Source organism: Mustela nigripes, chromosome 4 (genome assembly GCF_022355385.1).
Source record: "Mustela nigripes isolate SB6536 chromosome 4, MUSNIG.SB6536, whole genome shotgun sequence".
In the NCBI taxonomy this organism is placed as follows: Eukaryota; Metazoa; Chordata; class Mammalia; order Carnivora; family Mustelidae; genus Mustela; species Mustela nigripes.
Window position 1 is genome coordinate 116,768,424 of NC_081560.1, and position 21,896 is coordinate 116,790,319.

A 21,896-nucleotide genomic window follows, 5' to 3' on the forward strand; every position below is an offset into this window, starting at 1 on the left:
TTTCTATGGATTGTAGTGAACATTTTCAAATAGATTCATAGAACTCATTGGTTTTTTGTCACCTAAATGTACCATACTATACCTACTTCTTCACATTTGACTCCCCCTTCAAAGACAACTCCTTCTTACAGTGTTTTTGAGGACTTTCTATGGATTGTAGTGAACATTTTCAAATAGATTCATAGAACTCATTGGTTTTTTGTCACCTAAATGTACCATACTATACCTACTTCTTCACATTTGACTTTGATCACTTAATACATCTTGGAGGCCTTTCTCTGTCAGTTCACTTGGAACGTTATTATCGACTACATGGAAATTCATAATCAACAGAGATTCAGATGGATTAGGATCTTTTGTAATAACACACATTGCTGTAAAGAATATCATAGAGGCGGGGCGCCTGGGTGGCTCAGTTGGTTAAGCATCTGCCGTGGGTTCAGGTCCAGGACCAAGTCCCACATCAGGCTCCCTGCTCAGCCAGTTTTTCCCCCTCGGCGGCTTCCCCTTCTCATGTGTGCTCTCTCCTTCGGACAAATTAAAAAAGTCTTTTTAAAAATTTTTCAATCTATACCTTTGCAATGTGTGCACTTTCTCTGTTTTGTGCATTGCATTTCAAGAAAAAATGTGTTTTAAATACCCTAAACTTTTCTGCTTTAAATCAACAAGCTATGAAGTACAGAAGGAAAGAACACTTTTTACCAATACCACTACTTTTTTTAGCTTTTTTGCTCTGCATATGGTAGCAAATACATTGACTATTATAGGTCTGAATAATAGTTCATTTTTTTGCTAGGAGTTTTATAAGAAATCCCTCATTTAAAACTTAAAAGCCTATGGGATAGAACTATGGTCACATGAGACACAGAGAATAATGAGATATAAAAGCCAACTTTTCCTCAGATTGCACAAGTGAAGAAGTCATGATTTTAATCCCAGATATCTAATAGTATGTATCTATATAAATGTGCCCAAATGGTATATAAATGTCATTGTGACACCATAGAGCAAATCATGTTTGTACTACCCTAGACCACAATTACTTGGAAAATTAAGGCAAGAGATGAGAAAATGCCTTGGGGTTTTGGGGGATAAGGAGGTTGTTGTATTTTTTATAAACTCTAACCATAAAAATGAGATGAGAAAACAGAACTGCTCTATGACCCAGCAATCCTACTTTGGGGTATATATCCAAAGGAATGAAAATCACTGTCTCAAGAAGATATATGTACTTCCATGTTCATTGTCAAATTATTCACAACAGGGGTGTCTGGGTGGCTCAGTAGGTTAAGCCTCTGGCTTCGGCTTGGGTCATGATCTCAGGGTCCTAGAATCAAACCCCGCATGGGGCTCTCTGCTCAGCAAGGAGCATGCTTCCCCCTCTCTCTCTGCCTGCCTCTCTGCCTACTTGTGATCTCTCTCTCTGTCAAGTAAATAAATAAAATCTTTTTAAAAAATGTATTCACAACAGCCAAAATATAGAAACAAACTACGGGGCCATTGGCAGATAAATGAATGAATGATACACACACACACACACACAGAGTAAAATAATACTCAGCCATAAAGAAGGAAATCCTGCCATTTACGACAACACAGATGGACCTTGAGGGCATTATGTTCAGTGAGAAAAGTTAGAGAAAGAAAAGCATTGCATCATCTCAATTATTTTCATAAGAAACAGAGTAGAATGGTGGTTGCAGGGTGGGGGGTTTGGTGCGGGGGAAATGAAGAGATGTGGCAAAGGGCACAAACTTTTAGCTCAGATGGCAAGTTCTAGGGCTCTATTCCAGCATGGTGACTATAGTTAACAATCTTGTATTGTGTGTTTAAAGGTTGCTATGAGAGCTTTAGTGTTCTCACCATAACAACAAAAGAGTAATTGTGTGAGATGAAGGATGTGCTCATCTTGTTTGTGGTAAACATTTCACAATACCTAAGTGTATCAAATCATCACATTGTGTATCTTAAACTTACACAATGTTTTATGTCAGTTAGATCTCAATAGGCTGCATAAAAAATTTTGGATGAGTAGAAAATAGCTAGTCAGGTCAATTATAACACATTTTTCATCACTTTGTCTGAAATACCAGAATCACTTCCAAGGAAGCATAGAATCTAGCAATCCACTGATGCTGAACTTGGTTATAGACTTTGTAATATAAAGTTATCACAAATTTGACAATGTTTCTCCTTTTTTTTTCTTACCCTTACATTTACACAAAGCAGGAAACTCACAACCCCATAACAGACTCACTGAGGAACTGTACTTTCTCAAGCCTGAATATCCCATTAATATTTTGTATAGAACAAGGAAAATAATAACATTAATTTCTAGTACAACTCTATGCCACATATAAACTGTTTGGTGAATTTCTTTGAGGAGGTATAATTAGTTTCAGAGAGGTGAAACTGGACTAAAATAATGGCTTTTCAAGACTCATTAATCCAAGAGCAAGGAAGTTATCTGACCACCCAGGGCCTTGGTCAGATCTGACCACTTCCCCGTAGTACTTCTATGCAAAGCTCATCCACACCTTCCAAGGTCTGGCTCAAACACCACCATTTCTGAAAAGATTTCCTTGAACCGCACACCCCCAAATTAATACTTCTTCTAAATCACTTTTTATCATCTCCTGAATTATCTCTTTAGTCTATCTCCCTAACCAATGTAGCTTGAAAAAAGGAGCTAGGTGTTTCTTAAAATCTTAAAAATATTTTAACTTTTTAAAATCTTTATTTTGAAATAATATAGATGGCTGTGAAATTGCAAAAATAGTACAGAAAGGTCCCACATACTTTTCATTGTTTCCCCCAAAGATAATACCTTACATGACTATAGCGTGCTCTCAAAACCATGAAGTTGACCTTGGTATAATCCACAGACCTTATTCAGACCTTGCTATGCCCTCCCGTGTGTGCATGTGTGTGTGTGAGATTGGTGTTATCACGGGGTGTAGATTGTGTAAGACAACCACAATTAAGATACAGAATGGCCCATCACCACAAAAATTTCCCTCCAGCTTTCCCAGCATAATTAACAACCACGCCCACCCCTCCCCAGCTCTCCTTGAACTTAATCTGCACAACCTCTAATCTGCTCTACATCTCAGTAACTTTGTGTAAACGGAATCTTGCGATATGTGACCTTTTGATAATGGCTTGTTTCGCTTGCTTGAGAGCCATCCAAACTGTTAACTGTTAAAGTGTATCGCATTTGCTCCTTTTTAATGCTGAGAAATATCCAGGGTGTGGCCCCACTATAGTTTAACTATTTACCCACTGAGCCGGTACTTCTCACTCTGAGGAATTTCTGGGTTGTTTCCAAGTTTGGGGCTTTACCATTTAACTTTCCAGTACTTAGCAAGGTGACTTGATCGCAGAAAACACTCAACTTGGGTTCGTCAATTTGAATTAATTGCTAGTCCCACCCAACGCTGAATTCTGTGCAGACACTTGCAGTACGTATGGCCCTAAGGGGAAATGTTTCTCCGCATTTCCACTGACTTCACTCTTATCTTCATCTGATACCGAGAGATTGCAAAATCTCCGTGTGGTTCTCATTCCATTTTAGAAGTTAAGAAGTGCTTTGGGGGGGCGCCTGGGTGGCTCAGTGGGTTAAGCCGCTGCCTTCAGCTCAGGTCATGATCTCAGGGTCCTGGGATCGAGTCCCACATCCGGCTCTCTGCTCAGCAGGGGGCCTGCTTCCCTTCCTCTCTCTCTGTGATCTCTTCCCTTCCTCTCTCCTACTGTGATCTCTCTCTGTCAAATAAATAAATAAAATCTTTAAAAAAAAAAAAGAAGAAGAAGTGCTTTGGGGTCCAGTGAAAACAGATTCCTGGTACTCACACCTTGGTGGTTATGAAATACTCCCCCAGCCAGTACCACGATGTGAGAGGGGCTCTGATCTCAACATCTCCATCGGCATCGCCGCAGCCCCACACAGACAGTCCCAATGAAAAGAAACATGACAATAATATTGTGCCATCATTAACACTTGCGGTGAAGTATAAAGGCACCAATACTTTGCTTTTCAGTAACTCCTCAGTAACTCAGTAACTCCTACCTTTGTTTGCCACTGAAAAATTTTCTTGATTGAAACCTAGTTGACATAATTCTACATCAGTGTCAGGTATCAACATAGTAACTTGATAGCCTAGCCTTATGCTTATGCCTCATGCTATGCTCACAAGCGTAGCTCCCATCTGTTACCATCTAGGGGTATTGTAGGCCCTCTGTTCCCCGAGCTGTGTCTCTTATTCCCAGGACCTGTTCATTCCATCACGAGAAGCCCGTGTCTCCCACTCTGCTTCACGCCCTTTGCCCATCTTCTCACCCCTCCCCTCTGACAACCTCTTGGCTTGTACTCTGTATTTACAGGTCTGTTTCTGTTTCTGCTTATTTGTTAGTTTTTGTTGCTTTGTTTTTATCATTTTTAATCTGTGTGCAAATTGCTTCCTTAACCAAACCTGTCAACTGAGCCGGGGGAAAAAGTTAACTTTTTTGGAATACTATGTGCCCTTCAGTTTCATCAGAATAAGCATTTTAAGTGCTTACTTGGGCAGCACATACACTAGAGTTGGAACAGTAGAAGATTAGCATGACCCCTTGCGGGGAGAATGCCTCACGAATTCATGAATGGTTCCATATTTTTTAAAAATGATAAACACTAGCAAATGACCTCCTTGCCCTGACACCATACCCCTCCCCAAAGAAAGATCTCTGGAAACTGCTATAGGTAAAAACACCTGGTCCTGGACTCTATCAAAACACCTCATTAGCCATGTAGGGCAACGAAGCTCCAAACACAGAAGACAGAGGCCAAAAAATCAGGACTGGAATGGAAGAAAGGAAAAACTGTTAACTACCTATGCAGTGAGATTTGCCACAGGGATATATGGAAACTACATAGGTTTCAATATTCTAGTAAGATAATATGATTTATATTACTAAAAAGTACACGAATATGATAGAAAATTAGAAAAATGCAAATATTATAAACATTGTTTAATATCGTGGGTTCTTTAAATGGAATTTTAGGCATTGGTGTACTACATACCCTTATTTCCAACAGTTTAAGGTTTCAAAAGGCAAATATAGTTAGAAGTTCTAGTTGCAAAAAACAAACAAACAAAAAACTGCTTAGCTCTTTTCATATTGAAAAAAACTTAGTTATTCTAAGTAATCAAAGATCTGATAAAGACAATGTGAAGTATAGGAAGTATTTAAAAAGACGCAGAATATTTGCTTCTGAGGCAGATTACATAAAAGGTAAACAAAAACCATTTTATCATCTTTTATTAAGAGAAGACCAATAATCTAAGACGTGATTTTAACAGAGAGAAAATTAAAGTCTGGCTTTGTATCGCCTATCACTGAGACAATCTGGCAAGTGGTCGGTACTCAGGAGATGCTCGTGGTACTGGGGTTGCCAGCAGGGAAAAAATGATCAAGTTCCCACCCCAATATCTTCTTGGGAAAATCCCTGGTAAAGTCCCTGAGGGAAAACTGTCTTCACCATAAAAAGTTCCTTGACCCTTCCATTGCCATCTCCTCCATCCTAACCCTCTCCCCTCTACCTCCAAGCTGAAAGGATTGGACTATTTGAACTCTAAAGCACCTTCTGGTTCCTTTTCCTACAGACCTAGCTCTTTCTGTCTAAATTGTCCTCATCTGTCATCAGCCACCAGACAGAGAACCACATGAGCACAGGAACTAACCCTCAGCGCTCAGCAAGACTTGCAAGGAGATTTGACCATAGCCCATGCCCAATAAACCATACCCCATTGCTGATTTGCATTCTTTCTGAATGAAGAAGAAGGTCTATCTCCCAATCTTGTTGACCCATCCTCCATAGAGAATGTAGGGAACATATTGTCAAAGACGCAGAATGGAAATTGGGTTTGTTTTTTTTAAGATATTTATTTTTAAGTAATCCTCACACTGAAGGTGGGGCTCGAACTCACAACCCTGAGATCAAGAGTTGTGGGCTCCGCGGTCTAATCCAGCCAGAAGCCCAGAAGCAGAAAGGAAGTTACATCACATTCCTCAAGGGAGGCCTCGTACAGAGCTAAGCAAAGAGCAGAGTCATCCCTGAATGTCCAAACTCTTCCCTAATTTTAAGTAGAGTGGTGTTCTACCCAAGGGAATACTCCTCAAGCTTTTGTCATTCCCATTTCTCATTCACAATGTTTGCTATATCCGCATGCCATCCATAATACTGCTTATTCAGAAGTCTCAGAATCAATTCTTGTAATTTTTTTTTTTTTAAAAAAGAAACTTCCTACTGGCGTGCCTGGGTGGCTCAGTCAGTTAAGTGTCTGCTTCAGTTCAGGTCATGATCCCGGGGTCCTGGGATGGAGTCCCACATGGGGCTCCCTGCTCAGCAGGAAGCCTGCTTCTCCGTCTCCCACTGCCCCTGCTTGTGCTCTCTCTCTGTCTCTCAAATAAATAAATAAAATCAAAAGAAAGAAAGAAAGTAAGAAACTTCCTGCAGCTACTATAAATGGAAGGAGAGGTATAATTTGCCAAAACTTGAAAATCACCAGAAACATAATAACAGCACAAAACATAATTGGTGACAAAACAGATGCCATGACTTGTCAGGGCACTAGAGTTTAAAAACTTCTTTTCTTGTTAAATGCACTCTTTGCCAGGGAGATGAGCAATGGCTAGAAACAAAGACATAAACCAAAGTTAGACTCTCACCTTGCAACATTCAGAAGGTTGAAAGAAAAGACATTTTCTTAAGGTTTTATTTTTAAATAATGCCAACACCCAATGCGGGACTTGGACTTACAACCCCGAGACCTAGAGCTGCATGCTCTACTGACTGAGCCAGCCTTATGTCCCAGAAGGTTGAAATAAATTTCAACCCAGAAGGTTGAAAGAAATTTGATAGGATGTATAATGGCCCCCCAAAGATGTCCGTGTCCTAATCCCACAAGCCTGCGAACGTGTTACCTTCTTTGGCAAAAGAGACTTTGCACCCGTCATTATGTTAGGAAACTGGAGGTGAGAATTTTATTCGGGGTTATCTGGGTGGACCCAATGGAAGCACAAGGGTTCTTATGACAAGGAGGCAAGTAGAAGGTCAAAGTCAGAGAAAGGAAATACACCTTGGAACACCCAGAAATGGTATGATGTACTTGGAGCCGAGAAATGAAGGCAGCCCCTCGAAGCTGGGAACCATAAGGAAGCAGATTCTCTCCAGAAGTCTTCAGAAAGAATGCAGCCCAACCAGCACCTTGATCTCAGCTCCCTGACCTTGACCTTGGCTTTCAGAACCATAAGAGAATAAATGTACGTGACTTTAAACCATAACTTCTGTGGTCGTTTGTTACAGTGGCCATAGGAACTGACTTTCCCATCCTGTGATTCTGTGTTAATTAACTCCTCTGAATGATTTAGCAGCCTATGCAGCAGCTGAAATCTCCCATAGTCCCAGGGGAATCTAGCCCATGCTTGGGGAAACAGTGCCTAAGAAACTCCATTGGTTCGACAGGGGAAAAAGGTAGCCATAGATTAGAGCAGCTGCGGAAGAACTGGGGCCTGAGGCAGTGAAGCTGGTTGTTAGATGACAGGGGAAGCTGCATGTGACCAGTGTCCGGCTTCCTCTCCTGCTTCATTCCTCAAGCTGGACGACAGCATTCCGGAATCAGCCCTCCTTCAGCAAATGAACCCTGCCCTGAGGTAGGCCATCCCTCTGGTTCTTTCTGCTCCCAAACTGCACTGCCTTTCTTTGGATTAAAATCGGCTTGGAAATAGTCTCTTAAATTAAATAGCAAACAAATAAAATTATTTTGTTTTTGCTCAACTGTAAAAGTAAAATCTGTTTATTATAGACATTTTAGAAAATAGACACTAACAAAGAAAATAATAAACAACCAAAGTCCTTACCATCATCCTAACAAAGAAAATAATATATAACCAAAATTCTCACCACCAAAAGCTACTTGGTTCACATTTTGATAGATTTCTTTCTGGTCTTATTTTTATTCAGTAAATATTATTTACTAGCTTTTATCTTCCCTATTGAAACATATGGTGAACATGTTACTATCTTGCTGCAATAGATCTGTAATGACTGAGTAGTACTCTGCTGTGAGATTGAACTAGATTTTCTGGTTACATTTCCCTCACCTGGCTATTTAATGCTATTTCTGTTTGTCACTGATGGGTCCTAGAAATAAATTTCTGAATGAAGAATATCTCATTGTGGGGGCACCTGGGCAGCTTGATCAGTTGAGCATCCAACTCTTGGTTTTGGCTCAGGTCATGATCTCAGGATTGTGAGCTGGAACCTCATGTCTGGCTCCGAGCTGGGAGTAGAGTCTGCTTGGTCTTCTGTCCTTCCCTCTCCCCGCGTGTGCTCTCTCTCTCTCTCAAATAAATAAATCTTTCAAAAATATATTTAATTCTGGAATTAATTGCAAGTTTGAGTGAATAAAAGAAAGGGAAATAAGTAGTGACCTTTTTGGGGAAAAGAGTGAGAAGTGTCTCCTTTCTTCCTATTTTATGTGTTAAATGAGAGTACATGCTTGTCTTCCTCTTGACCTTGTGTTGGAGAAAGAAAAAGGGCAGAAAGAGATGTTCTGGAAATGGAGTAATTCCTAAAGAGGACAAAAAAATAGGTGAGAGGTTTTTTTTTCCTACGGTATTTAGATGAATTTATAAATACTTCTCGGGTCAGTGCTTTCTGGTTGCAGAAAGGTGTAGCAGGTGGACAGCCCTCATTATGGCTCATTGGGAAGCTCCTTCCAAGGTCTTTCCAAAGTCTTGGCTGTTATCAGAAAAGTCGCAGGCTATTCCCACAGACAGAAAGAGACCTGTGCATTATAATCAACACAGATGATCAGATTGTAAAGCTGCAAAGTCAGTTTCTGCCTCAGCTGTCTATGCAGGTTGTTAGAGGCAGAACTTCCAGATATCCCCCTTGCCTAGTGGTGTTGTGGCAAAGCCAGAGGTGGCCAGAGCCACCCAGCATGGGGTGGGGATCAGGCAACTCTGCCCACACCCAGCCTCACAAACCCGACATCCTAGAGACTGTGATCCACAGTCAGGGTCGCCTGCTTCGGACTCCTTATGTATTTTAACTGAAATGTGAGGCAAAAAATGTACGAGTAATCTGATTTCTTTTTGGTTTTCTCTGCATCAAGCCTACAAATTGGTATTCAGTCTCGTGATAAGAATGGCAATAAATACCAATGACATATTAAGAAGCTTCTAGATGCCAGGCTTACTGCTGTGCACCTCACGTGTGTGTGTGTGTGTGTGTGTGTGTGTGTGTGTGTGTATGTTTTAGGCTTTACTATAATGCTGCAAGGAAGGTGTTACTATTCATTTATACATAAGAACAGGGAAAATCAGAATATGGCCGAGGGTGCACAGCTGGTGAGAGCAGAGCTGGGATTTGAACCCAGAGCTGTCAGATTCCACCATTCCCGATGCTTCTGGTAGATGGGATTCCTTGCTAGGTGTCCTTGAGGTTTCAGTTTGGATTTCCAGGTTCCATAACTGAACCCACACATCCCCATGCTTACCTTTTAAAAAAATGGCCTTAGGAAAAAATTTTTTAAAGAGACTCAATAATACTTCTAGTCTTTCATGTTCCTCAGTTGTTCTATCACTCAGGAGGCATATTGTGGGTTTGAAAAAGCAGGAATAAAATTTTTTTTCTATATTTTTAAGGACCTTGTTTTAAGATTGTACAGTTTCTGGATTTGTTGTTGTTGATGTTTGTTTTATTTGTTTTGTGTTTATTGATGTGAGGAAGGAGAGGCTTCATATTCCCTGTTGATGAGCTATACCAGGCATATTATAGACAATCAATTCAAGGTTTCAAGGCAGGACCCCTTGGGGAGAATCTTCTAGAAATGATCTATGTCAACATTAGTGACAGGGCGAGGTAGGCTACTATGTTCTGGACATGGGCAGACTCCCCAAGCAAGAATTCATAGGAAGGAGAACCAACTTCTGAATCCAGAGACACTTCCTATCTAAATCTCTTCAAGCGTCCCAGTGGATGTGGCCAGGATGTCCCCTGAATCCCAGTGAAGTGACAGAGGGAGCTGTCTCTACCTTACTTCCTCTCTCCTCCTCCTCTCACTTTGCATTCTGCAGTGCTCCTTGCCTGCCTTGGCCCTCATCATGCAAAATATTTGGGCAAATTGTTTCCTTCTTCTGGGCCTTTTTATCTATAAAATAAATTAGCTGATCTTCTAGGTCTTTGTCAGCCTCAATATGTGTATTCCTATAAATGTGATCACTTTTAAAACATCAACTTGGGGGCGCCTGGCTGGCTCCATCAGTTAAGTGTATGACTCTTGATTTCGGCTCAGGTCAGGATCTCAGGGTTGGAGATCGAGCCCCATGTCAGGCTCCACAATGGGCATGGAGTCTGCTGGTGATTCTCACTCCCTCTGCTCCTTTCCCTCCCCACCTCAAAAAAAGTAAAAAAATAAGAAAGAAAATATATTTAAAAATAAAAAAATTTTAAATGTCAAAGGAGAGATTATACAAACCATCTCCCCCTTGATGTTCAAACAGTATTAGGACAAAAAAAAAAAAAAAATCTTTTCAAACAAAAAAATAGGACCTAAGGCTCAGACACATGTAAAATCAATGAATAGTAGATGTTTAGTCTAAATTTATCAGATAAAATTCACTTTTATGACCTTCTGCCATTATGAAGTGGTAAAGATAAAGTTACCTTGATAATCCTCAGAATTAGGAGTTTTTATAAGCCACAGTACTCCAGGGACTCAGTATTGGCTTTATGTTGAGTTAAGTGATATGATAACACCTGCACACGAAAGTATTTAAAGTCATAATTGTTAAACCATTAAATGGTTTCAAACAACCTCAATTCTCTTCAATTGTATAAGATAGCATAGGACATTCTAGCATAACTTAATGAATATATGGCTATTTATGTGAACTTTGATATGCAAATAGACATTTGTGATTACCTGGGAAGCAAAGTTATTTAAATGAGTAAAATTACGTTCGAAAACAGAATTGAATGCCTCCCTTGGCAGACTTCTCGCAGCCCTTCTACAGAACCCAGACTTAACAAAATACTTTGAGAACTACTGATCTGGTTTCAACGAAATTGTATAGATTCCAGGGTCTAGATGGGGGAAGTGAATTCCCCGGGGTCACAAAACTAGCTTCTCCAGGGACCCCAGACCCCGACTCCCACTCCAGTGCTCCTGCCACTTCCCTAGAATGCCTCACTAACCAAGGTCCTTTTTATCAGTGGAACTTCAGGCCTTATGACAAAACAAAGTAGAGATTTTTCCTGATTAGGGGGAAAACATACAGCTGGGGACAAAGGCACTGATTTGGATAGCTCCTAAATTACTTATCTGCATTCTCAAGTGGTTGAATCCTACATCTGATGACTGCTAGCTTTATTTAACTGTATAAATGTGTTCACAAGTTTTAGGTAGTTTAAGTTCAATACTCACACTTATTTGCCTGCTGACTTAATAACAGATGTGAAAGTCCTAAGACCCTCCTTTTTCCTGATAGCTGTTCTCTAAAGGCCATAAACCTGCAATCACTAGCCCAGACCCCTTACCCCAGAATGCATGCACTCTGGACATGGCTTCAGAAGGAGAGAAGTCAGTGCTCAGACCAGAGCTACTTGGGTCCCCTAATTTTTCCTGTGGGTAATATGCATGGGAAAAAATACCCCTCCTTTGCAACACTATGCAATTATCAGCCAGACTTTATCACTAGGATGACAGGTGGATATCAATTGATGGACATCAATTACCTGGCCCCTGGGGTTTACAGGGTCCTCAGACATGCTCTGGATTCTGTCCCTCACTTTCCTTTTTTTTTTTTTTTTAAAGATTTTCTTTATTCATTTGATAGAGAGAGACAGAGAGAGCACAAGAGAGCGCGAGAAGCAGACTCCCTGCTGAGCTGGGAGCCCAACATGGGGCCGAATCCCAGGACCTGGAGATCATGACCTGATCCAAAGGCAGACTCTTAACCATCTAAGCCACCCAGGTACCCCCTGCCCTTCACTTTCTTTTGCCAAAATGCTCCCCCACCCCTACACACACACTGCGGGGAACTATGTTTAGCTAGGACTCAGACTTACTTTTTAAACTAATTCTTTCATCACAAATATCTTCCTTCATGATTTGCAAACATATACTGAATTTTTGTCAATTATTCACTTCAAATTTGTCTTCCTTCCTTGACATGCTCTCCAGGAAACCATCTTAATATTACATATAATGGATCTCTTAAAAGCTAGAAGAATTGGAATCTAAAGTCTAAAGTCTCCAAGACAACCGTCTGCTGTTGCTTTCTAACTGCCAAGTTCAGTGGTCTCATTGAAGCCATCTTGGAAGTTCAAGCCCTTTGGGGCTATTCTCAGACCTCTTTTATCTAGGATTGTGTGACCCTGGAAGCAAAATTTCTCTGTCCTTTTATCAGACTATTTGAGAACCGCCTCCATGGGCGGCAGTAGGTGACTCCCAGCACTTTCTTGGCATCGCGCACACCAAATCTGTGTGATCTTAGTATCTAGGCTTAGCTATATTTGTTTATTAAATGCAACCCAGATTTATGATAATTAATGTTTAAATCCCCTTTGAGATGAAAGCAAACGGAACCAACACAAGCTGTCATTAACAGCCATAAAAATGAGTAACCAGCATGTTTGTTTCTTCAACCCCCATGGTTTTCCCTGATATATTTTAAAATCTCAGAGAGGTTGTAGTTATTATGAATCATCTTTTTACTATATTTTTTTGATGCTGATGAACACAAGGATAACTTTAACCCTAAAAGCTCCAGTTGTAGTTTACCCTCGGGATTAAATTCCCTTCCGAGGTCAGAGTTACTCTGGAAGAATTTGCCCCACAGCGATGGGTGGTCTGTGAGTGCAGGTGGTCTGTGAGTGCAGCCCAGCAGCGACCCTCCCCCAAACCCAGCTCACCCCCAGAACCATCTGGGGGGTGGTAAAAATATAAATCCCTGGATCCCAAACCTGGAGATCCTGCTTCAGCCAGCCTAGGATGGAAACTGAAGTCAGCATCAGCTATTAGATGATTCTCAGTCTAATTTCCACGAATATGGGAGGTAAAGTCAGCTGGGAAAACTTCAGCCCCGCCTGGTCTGATCAAAGCCAGTACTTTGGAAAGAGCACACATTAGTCTGTGCGTGTGTCATCCAGGGGAACAGATGATGTGTTCGAGAGCTGTTGAGAATAAAATGCTTCAGTGGTGGAGCATAAGGAACATCTCATAGAATGTCAGTGCCAAGAGTCACATTCTTTCTCACCTTGAAAACAGGTGCTACATCATGGTAATTATTAGCTCATAAGCAAAACTACTTTTGGAGGATTTATCGACAGTTACAAAAAGCCAGCAATTTTATTTTTTTAAAGATTATTTATTTATTTATTTATTTGATAAAGAAAGAGAGAAAGAGCACAAGCAGGGGGAGGAGCAGAGGGAAAGGAAGAAGCAGGCTCCCCACTGAACAGGGAGCCCCACGCGGGGCTCAATCCCAGCACCCTGAGATCATGGCCTGAGCCCAGGGCAGATGCTTATCCGACTGAGACACCCAGGCGCCCCCCAAAACCAGCATTTTTAAATACTGATTGTAATGCATGTTCATATACCTTTTCCAAGTAGAATTTCTTTTCTGAGACCTATATTCATATGCTGCAATGATGCGAATGGGCAAATTCTTTGCTGGGGACTGCCTCCTGCCTTGCGGCATGTTTAGCGGCATTCCTGGACTCTACCACTAGGTGTCAGTAGCACCTCCCCTAGTAGTGACCACCGAAATTGTCTCCAGATAAGGTCAGAAAGTTCCCGGAAACAACATTGTTCCGGGTTGAGAAGCGTTTCTCTAGGAAAATCATGTACGCTTTCTGGGGCTTCTGGAACTTATAACAGAAGATGAAAAAGTAAAGGTGTCATTCACCGCAGTGGATAAGTTATAGTTGTAAAATTAAATAACTGCTTATATTTTAAAAATTCAGATTCAATACCCACCCGTATTGAAAAATAATTTTTTAAGATTTTATTTATTTATTTATTTGAGAGAGAGAGAAAGAGCACAAGAGTAGGGTGAAGGCAAAGGGAAAAACAGGCTTCCCAAGAACCAGGGAGCCCAAGATCAGGACCTGAGCTGAAGGCAGACATTTAACCGACTGTGCAGCCCAGATGCCCCTTAAAAAATTAGATTTCAAATGGTCTGGAGTTCTAAATGGGAAAATATTGGTAAATATACAAAATATATTTATGTAACCTTGGAGTAAAGAAAATTTATCTTGGGGGAAAAAAAATCAGGAAACCTGGAAGCCCAAAATAAAACCCTCGAGTCTTAACTCTGTAACATGTTAACATTTCTGTAAAATGAAAAAGGAGCAGTAACATGTTAACATTTATGTAAAATGAAAAAGGAGCTAAAGAAAGGCACCATAATCAAAATTGTATAAAAGAGGAAAAAGAAAAAATATTTGTAATACATGTAAAAACTAAAGGTCAATATTCATAAAAAAATGAAAAACCCAACAAATCATTTTCAAAAGGCAGAGAAAATAGGCTAATATTTTGAAAGAGCGATTCGTAAAGAAAAATCAAAGAGCCAGAGCACAGGAAAATTGTCCAAGTCAGTCATAACTCAGTAGAACACAAAGAAAAATTACAGTATCAGATTGGCAAAAATAAAGAGATTTATGGAATGTGGAACTGATGAAGGAGGATGGGGAGGAATAATCATGCTCACACCCTATTAGCAGAACTTACCCTGGGTCAGTCCTTTGGGGGAAATTTAGCAGTAGCTCTGAAAATGTAGAAACTGCATAACCTTTGAGCTCGTATTCCCCACCTTAAATCCACCCCATAAAAATACTCTCATATGTGTACACTATATGTAGATATGAAGGTATGGTATTGTTTGTAATAAATAAATATTACAAGCGGAAGGAAGTTAGTCCTCTATAAAGAATGGTTGGTACATCGTTCTATCTTGATACCTACAATGTGGCTTTTTGCGGTAGTGAAATCGAAAGAAACAAATTTAAAATATTGAAATGAAAAGGCCTTTTTATATGACAAAGTTCCTTTGTTTTTTCTTTTCTTTGTTTTTTTTTGGGGGGGGGGAGCAGAGGGAGGGGAAGAGAGGGAGAATCTGAAGCAGGCTCCAAGCCCCACATGGGGCTTGACCCCATGACCCTGAGACCATGACCTGAGCTGAAACCAAGAGTGGTTCACTTAACCTACTGAGCCACCCAGGCGTCCCTGACAGAAAATTTCAAAGCTATATAGAAATATGGAGATAAACACAATTTATATAAATAAATTTATTTATTCACATATATAAAGTTACATGCATTTGTCTGTGAATGTATAATTACATGTATGTGTAAACATATAAAAAGCATCTTGAAGGTTACATATCAAGCTATTAGTGAGAATTAACTCCAGGAAGAAAAGTACGATGTACATCTCATTCTATGTGCTGTATAGTGTTTTGAAGTTTCACCGCAAAGATGCAGGATGCAGATTATATCATTTTGGAACAAAAGTCAGGAAGTTGAACTCTGTAATGTCAGAAGCTCTAACAAACATCGGGCTGGATTCATCTTAGGTTAGAAGTAAATGTGAAAACTTAAGCCACCCAGCTGGGGTCTCTTTCACAGGACCCTACAAGAAGGAAAGAAACAGGGAAAGAAAGTTCGATGTCTTAAGCACCCACATGGGCTTATTCCATTTGTATACATTTTCCCATTTATCATGGTGATGTCATAGTTTACTGAGCCAGGGAGAGCTAAGGGGCTTCACAAAGATCACAGAGCTGGAAGGGACGGAGTCAGGAATCAGACGTAGACCCATCTGCAGGGGGTATAACCTCGGCTCTCCACACTGAATGATTCTAGTTTCCTTGGTTAATGGAGATACTGGCTTATGGTCTAACATCAACTCAGCCAGCAGGAGGCCACGGTGAGGAGCAGCTAGCCAGCCCAACGACTACCATGACCCACAAGAAGCAAACTCGCTGAGATGTGCTCATTTCCTGCTCTGCATCAGGCATTGCCTTCATACCCGCTTAACCCACACAGCAGCCTGGGAAGAAGGGGCATTACTATTCACATGGTACAAAATGGGGGACGCCTGGGTGGCTCAGAGAGTTGAGGGTCTGACCCTTGATTTTGGCTCACGTGGTGATCCCAGGGTCATGAGATCGAGCCCTGCATCTGGGCGTTGGATCTGCTTGAGATTCTCTCTGCCCCTCCCTTGTGCTCTCACTCTTTAACAACAACAACAACAAAATAAAGTGACACTGAGTCCCAGCAAGGGTAAGAAAGTTGCAGAAAGTTACACATACAGTAAGCGTAGGACACCCGCCAGCTTCCAACCCCACCCACAAAGATCAACCATTAGATAACCATCCACAAATAAAAGAGCTCTAGGAGCTGTCAGAGTCCACCTAAAGAATCTCAGCGACGCAGTGTAGCAAATACTCTGACAGTAACCCACCCAGGAATAAAGGAAGACAGCCTCATTTTACCAGCATCCCTCCAGCCCTGGAGCCAGTTGTCTGGTGTCAAACTGGAGCTCCCCAGCTGAGAGAGTGCCCCTTGCTGAGAAAGGAAGAGGTGGTAAGTGGGGAGCTTCCCCAGCCTTTCAGGACACCACATCAAAGACCTGCTTTAGTTTCACCCCACCCATTTGGCAAAGCTGAGACACTTAGGGACAGCTAGGAACAACGAAGTTACAGGGGCCACGAATGATGGCCACAAGGCAGGAGCCACCATGGTACCCAGCGACCTGTTCTATGGACAAACCCAGCAACTTTTCCCACTCAAGAAATCAGTGGCTGGGGGCAGCAGGGGGACTCAGGTGGTGAAGTGTCTGCCTTCGGCTCAGGTCATGCTCTCAGGGTCCTGGGGTGGAGTCCCACATCCGGCTCCCAGCTCAGTGGGGAGCCTGTTTCCTCCTCTCCTTCTGCCCTTCCTCCCCGCTCATGATCTCTCTCTCCCTCTCTCAAAGAAATAAAAATTAAAAAGAGAGAAAGAAGTAGGAAGGAAAGGAAGAAAGATGCCAGTGGCCAGCACAGCCCCCACAGACCCCTGCTGATTTCACTAGGTTTGCTCCATGTACATCCCAGATACAAGCCTCCCAAAACCCTGCTGCCCTCCACTCCCCCGCCCCAGTCCCTGCTCCCCTTCCCTCTCCACTCCCCTCCCTAGACACCTCTCTCCCGCCCTCCTCCACCTCTGCCACAGCAGCCGCCTAGTCCCTCACTCTATACTTGCGCACTACCAGCCTGACTCGGGTCACGGACCGCCACAGCCTTGCACATGCCCAGTGGGAGATGGCGGTCATAAGAGTACACACGGACAGCCAAGGCCCCCGGCAGCTGCCAGTGTGCCCACGGCTGTGTCCAGTCCTTGCCACTTGCCCTACAACCGCCACTATAAGCGTGTCTATACTTGACTCCCGCAACTAACAGCCCAGTGGGTACGTAACACCAGCGTCAGCCCCCACGGCTGCCTACCCTGATTCCCAGCTGCTGGGCCTACTGAGGACCAGTTTTTCTTTCTATCACTAAGGGCCACAGAGTTGTTGATGCAATGGACCTCTGCAGCCTGAGTCAAAAAGACCTCCTTCCCCTCTGGACCTGGCACTGACACCCAGCCCTGCATTTGGCACCCTGTGCCATTAGACCTTGTATCACAGCAGGCCACAGCATGCTCCCACCCACAGACAAAAGGTTTCCCTCACCAAAATCAGCTCATCAAGTCTGAATGAGGTGACCGTATCTTCAAATACAGACACCTGTTCCACACTATGGTAATCACAAAGAATGAGGGAAACATGACTCTAGCAAAAGCATAAGGCATACCTCCAGGAACTGGCCCCAAAGAAACAGAGATCCAGAAATTGCCTGACAAAGAGTTCAAAATGCTTCTTCTATAGCTACTCAGAGGGCTGAAAGTACACAGGTAACGATTTAAAGGTCTCAGGAAAACAATACGAGAACACAATGGAAAGTTTAACCAAAGATAGAAAATATATATAAAAAATAAAACCAAATAGAAATTTGGGGCTAAAGAATACAATGGCTAAATTGAGAACTCAACAGAGAATTTGAACGAAGACTTAAATGAAAAAATGAAGCCATGAGCTTGCAAACAGGTCAATTGAAATTATCCAATCATGAGAAACAAAAGCTAAAAAAACAAAGAGAAGAATGAAAAGGAATGAAGAAAGCATATGGGATTTATAGAAACAGCATCTGTACCGCTGGAGTCCACGAAGGAGAAGAAGGGAAGGCAAAGAATGCTTATTTAAAGAAAAACTGGTGGAGAATTTCCCAAATCTAGGGAGAGAGATGGATATGCAGGTTCACAGAGCTCAGAGGTCACTCCAAAATTTCAATCCAAAACGATCTTCCCCAAGATACATTGTAATAAAACTGTCTAAAATTAGAGACAAAAGAGAATTTTAAAAGCAGCAAGAGGAAAACAATTCTCTGATACAAAGGAGCCCCCACAGAGCCGTCAGTGTAGGTCTTAGCAGAGACACCGCAGCCCAGGAAGAGTGGGATGAGATACTCAAAGAGCTTAAGATGCTTCCAATGGAGAATGCTTTCTCAGCAAAGTCATCCTTCGGATAGACAAAAGCTGAAGGAATCTTTTTTTAGGGTATGACTACTTGGTTTTAGAAATTAACCTACCCTGAGGCACCTGGGTGGCTCAGTGCGTTGACTGTCCCACTCTGTTTAGGCTCATGTCATGACCTCAGGGTCCTGAGATCAAGACCCGTCTAGGTCTGGGTGAGCAGCGGGGAGTCTGCTGGGCATTCTCCCTCTCCCTCCGCTTCTCCAACCACCCTCTCTCTATATATATCAAATAAATATACAAATAGAGCTTTGAAAAAAGGGGATGAACCCACATTTGAGGCTCTGCCTTCTTTCCGCCCAGCTACCATGATATTGTGCAATTGTTATTTTAAAACCCTGTAGTCTTCCTTACGCCTAACACACACCTAAGCACATTCCATTGTCTTATTCTGCAATCATGTTTTCTTAAAGATTTTATTTATTTATTTGAAAGCAAGAGAGAGTGCACATGCGTTGGGGGAGAGGGAAAGGGAGAAGCAGACTCTCTGCTGAGCAGGGAGCTTGACACGGGGTTCTATTCCCAGGACCCTGAGGTCATGACCTGAGCCCAAGGCAGATGCCCAACCGACTGAGCCATCCAGGCGCCCCGCAGTCCTGTTTCAAGTGGTCTCAAAATGAGGATCCTGTGTTTTCAGGCATGTCTGACACACCGGGAGGGCGGATAAACCGAAAGGCCATTTACCTAAAGGGCTGGGGTGTCCTTCGAGATAAGTCTTGGTGATAAAGGAAGAGGTCAGGCCAAAGTCTGAGTCAGCATAGAAGTTCCTGTCATTTGATGGCAAAGGGAGTCTGCCCAGAGCACTGACTGGTACTTTCATTAGATTCTGGTGCCCAGGCCCGACTGGCCTCCAGCTTCAGCTTAGACGACCTAAAGGAACTGTTTTAATAAAACTCAATTCAGTGTCAGGCGAGCACAGTGCTAAGTCAAGACCCTTTTCACACACAACTCAAGCAGAAGAGAGAACTTCTCTCCCAGCTGAAGGGGCTTTTTCAATTTGCCTTTGTTTTTCTTACTCTCATGTTACTATTTGTTTTCTGTTTGGGGGATTTTGTCCCATTTTGTTTGTTTTATTTTTAAGGGTTTTTTTTTTTTAAAGATATTATTTACTTATTTGAGAGACAGAGATAGGGAGAGAGAGAGTTTTTGTTGTTGTTGTTGTTGTTTTAATTTTGACAGAAAGGGAGAGAGAGCCCAAGAAGGGGGAGCAGCAGGCAGAGGGAGAGGAAGAAGCAGGCTCCTCACTGAGCAGGCAGCCCAATGCAGGACTCGATCCCAGGACCCTGAAATCATGACCTGAGCCCAAGGCAGAGGCTTAACCTATGGAGCCACCCAGGCACCTCTGTTTTGTTTGTTTCTTATAGTTTTAACATGCAGTACAACTTGGGGTAAGGCTACATGCTGATTCTTCATTCACTTTGTTCTTAGAAAGCTTTTCTTTAACCTCTGCCCTATTGGACCAGTTGCTTTTATGTCATTTTGATACTGAATTGATTTCTACATCATGAACATTAGGGGAGATCCATTTTCCTAGTTTTGAGATACCGGGGTCTTTCAGACCCTCCATCTTTAGGTATGGACACGATAAAAAAGCCATTTTAAAAGATGACAAGAGTTCCCTGATAGAAGCCTTTACAGATAAAGCTCTCGAGAGAAACACTTCCCAGCTGGAGGTCAAGTTTGTTGGCACATCTGGACCCCCATTCTGTTTATAATGCTTCTGATGCTTCCAATGGCTTGAAAGTTGCTAAGGTAGTTAAAATTCTGGAGTGTGGAAGAAACGAACTTACTTCATGTTTGTTCAAAATTTATCTCCTTGAGCTGGACTTAGAATGTCACTTTCCTGCTTCCAAAAGGAGAGTTGGGAGCTCATAAAGTCACCCAAGAACTTGATAGCCAAATCGAACTGTACTTTCTCTGTATTATGCCCTCACCTAAGGAGGGCATGGCTCAGAAAGGCTGAAAACAAAGCCACCCCAAATGGCATTCTTTCTGAACTGAGCAGTTTAAATGGCATCAGTTCTTTTGTTAACAAATCCATATAATTTTCACAAGTTTATTACTCCAATGTGGGCGTTGATCTTACCTGAATATATTGGAGCAAATGTGAGTAGATTATGTTTCCCAAATTTATAATGAAATCATTGAGAATAATCTCGAATCTCAAACCCAGGAGAAAAGTTTTAAAGAGTTAAGTTTCCAGAGATTGATGCCATTTCTTCTGACGCTGGTAAGGCTCTATACTCGAATGGGGACATGGACACTGAAATGTCACATTTTCTTTTCCATGTAGTAATAACACTAACCAATGAATTAAAGCTCCTGAATTTTTGGTATTCGAGTTGCCACAATCTACCGAGGTAACGTTGGGCGAGTCTTCACGGTTTTCTTAAAAAAAAAAAAAAAAAGCCGAATGTGATTTTCTGGGTTGTTTTTTTTTTTCTAGCTTTCTAACATTAAAAACTCCAAGATATCAGTGATGGGAGCCAAAGTTCCCTTCAAAAGCCTCACGTTGCAGAAGCTCAGAGCAGGCTCAGTGGGGACTGAGGACATAAGGCTCTCTGCCTTGTTGGACAGACGTCCCTGCTCTTCTGAACTAGGTCAGAAGCAAGCATCAGATCCGCGCGGTGGGAACGCTGAGATGGGTCCAGATAAGAGCCTCAGGCTTGCGTCATCACCCTTCTGCCACCAGCCCAGCACGGGCGAGGCCGAGACCGTGGGCCGTCCGTTCTCAGGGACTCGCAGGTCCTGTTCTAGCCTCGGCTCCTTCACCAACCACATTCCAGGCGTCTCTAAGTTAGTGTGGCTGCTGTTGGCTCAGTTCATTTTTTTTTTTAGCTTTTGATGAAGTGATCAACGATTCATCAGCTGCCTGTAACACGCAGGGCTCATCACCACGTGTGCCCTCCTTAATACCATCACTCGGTTCCCCATCCCCCCCCCCCCCCCCCTCCCCCCCCCCCCCACCGTAACCCTCTGGTTCCCGGAGTCCAGAGTCTCTCATGGTTCGTCCATCTCCCTAAACAAAGAAATATGTCCCTTCCAATAATGGTTGGTTTTGTATTCTTTTATTTTCTTAAATTCTAACACACTCTTTACTCACAATGACAGTTGAGTCTGTCCTTCTGGCCTACTTCAATAGCAGTAGGGTAAGGAAGTGCTCGCACCACCCCACGGTTGATCCGATTGGGACATTCCGGTCGTGAAAATAACTAGGCTGCAACTCAGCTGA

General features: G+C 42.3%; 1 protein-coding gene and 1 non-coding gene across 2 annotated transcripts in view; both read left to right on the forward strand.

Moving 5' to 3' along the window:
- Positions 1-4,549: 4,549 nt before the first annotated feature.
- Positions 4,550-4,654, forward strand: LOC132017058 (U6 spliceosomal RNA). Its single transcript, XR_009404138.1, has one exon. It is a non-coding gene; the product is annotated as a U6 spliceosomal RNA (small nuclear RNA).
- Positions 4,655-8,581: 3,927 nt separating this feature from the next.
- LIPM (lipase family member M) overlaps positions 8,582-21,896 on the forward strand; it is a 32,688-nt gene continuing 19,373 nt past the window's right edge. The window contains exon 1 of the mRNA XM_059397389.1: positions 8,582-8,633. The gene's annotated coding sequence lies outside the window, so the exon portion shown is untranslated. The remainder of the gene's footprint in view (positions 8,634-21,896) is intronic.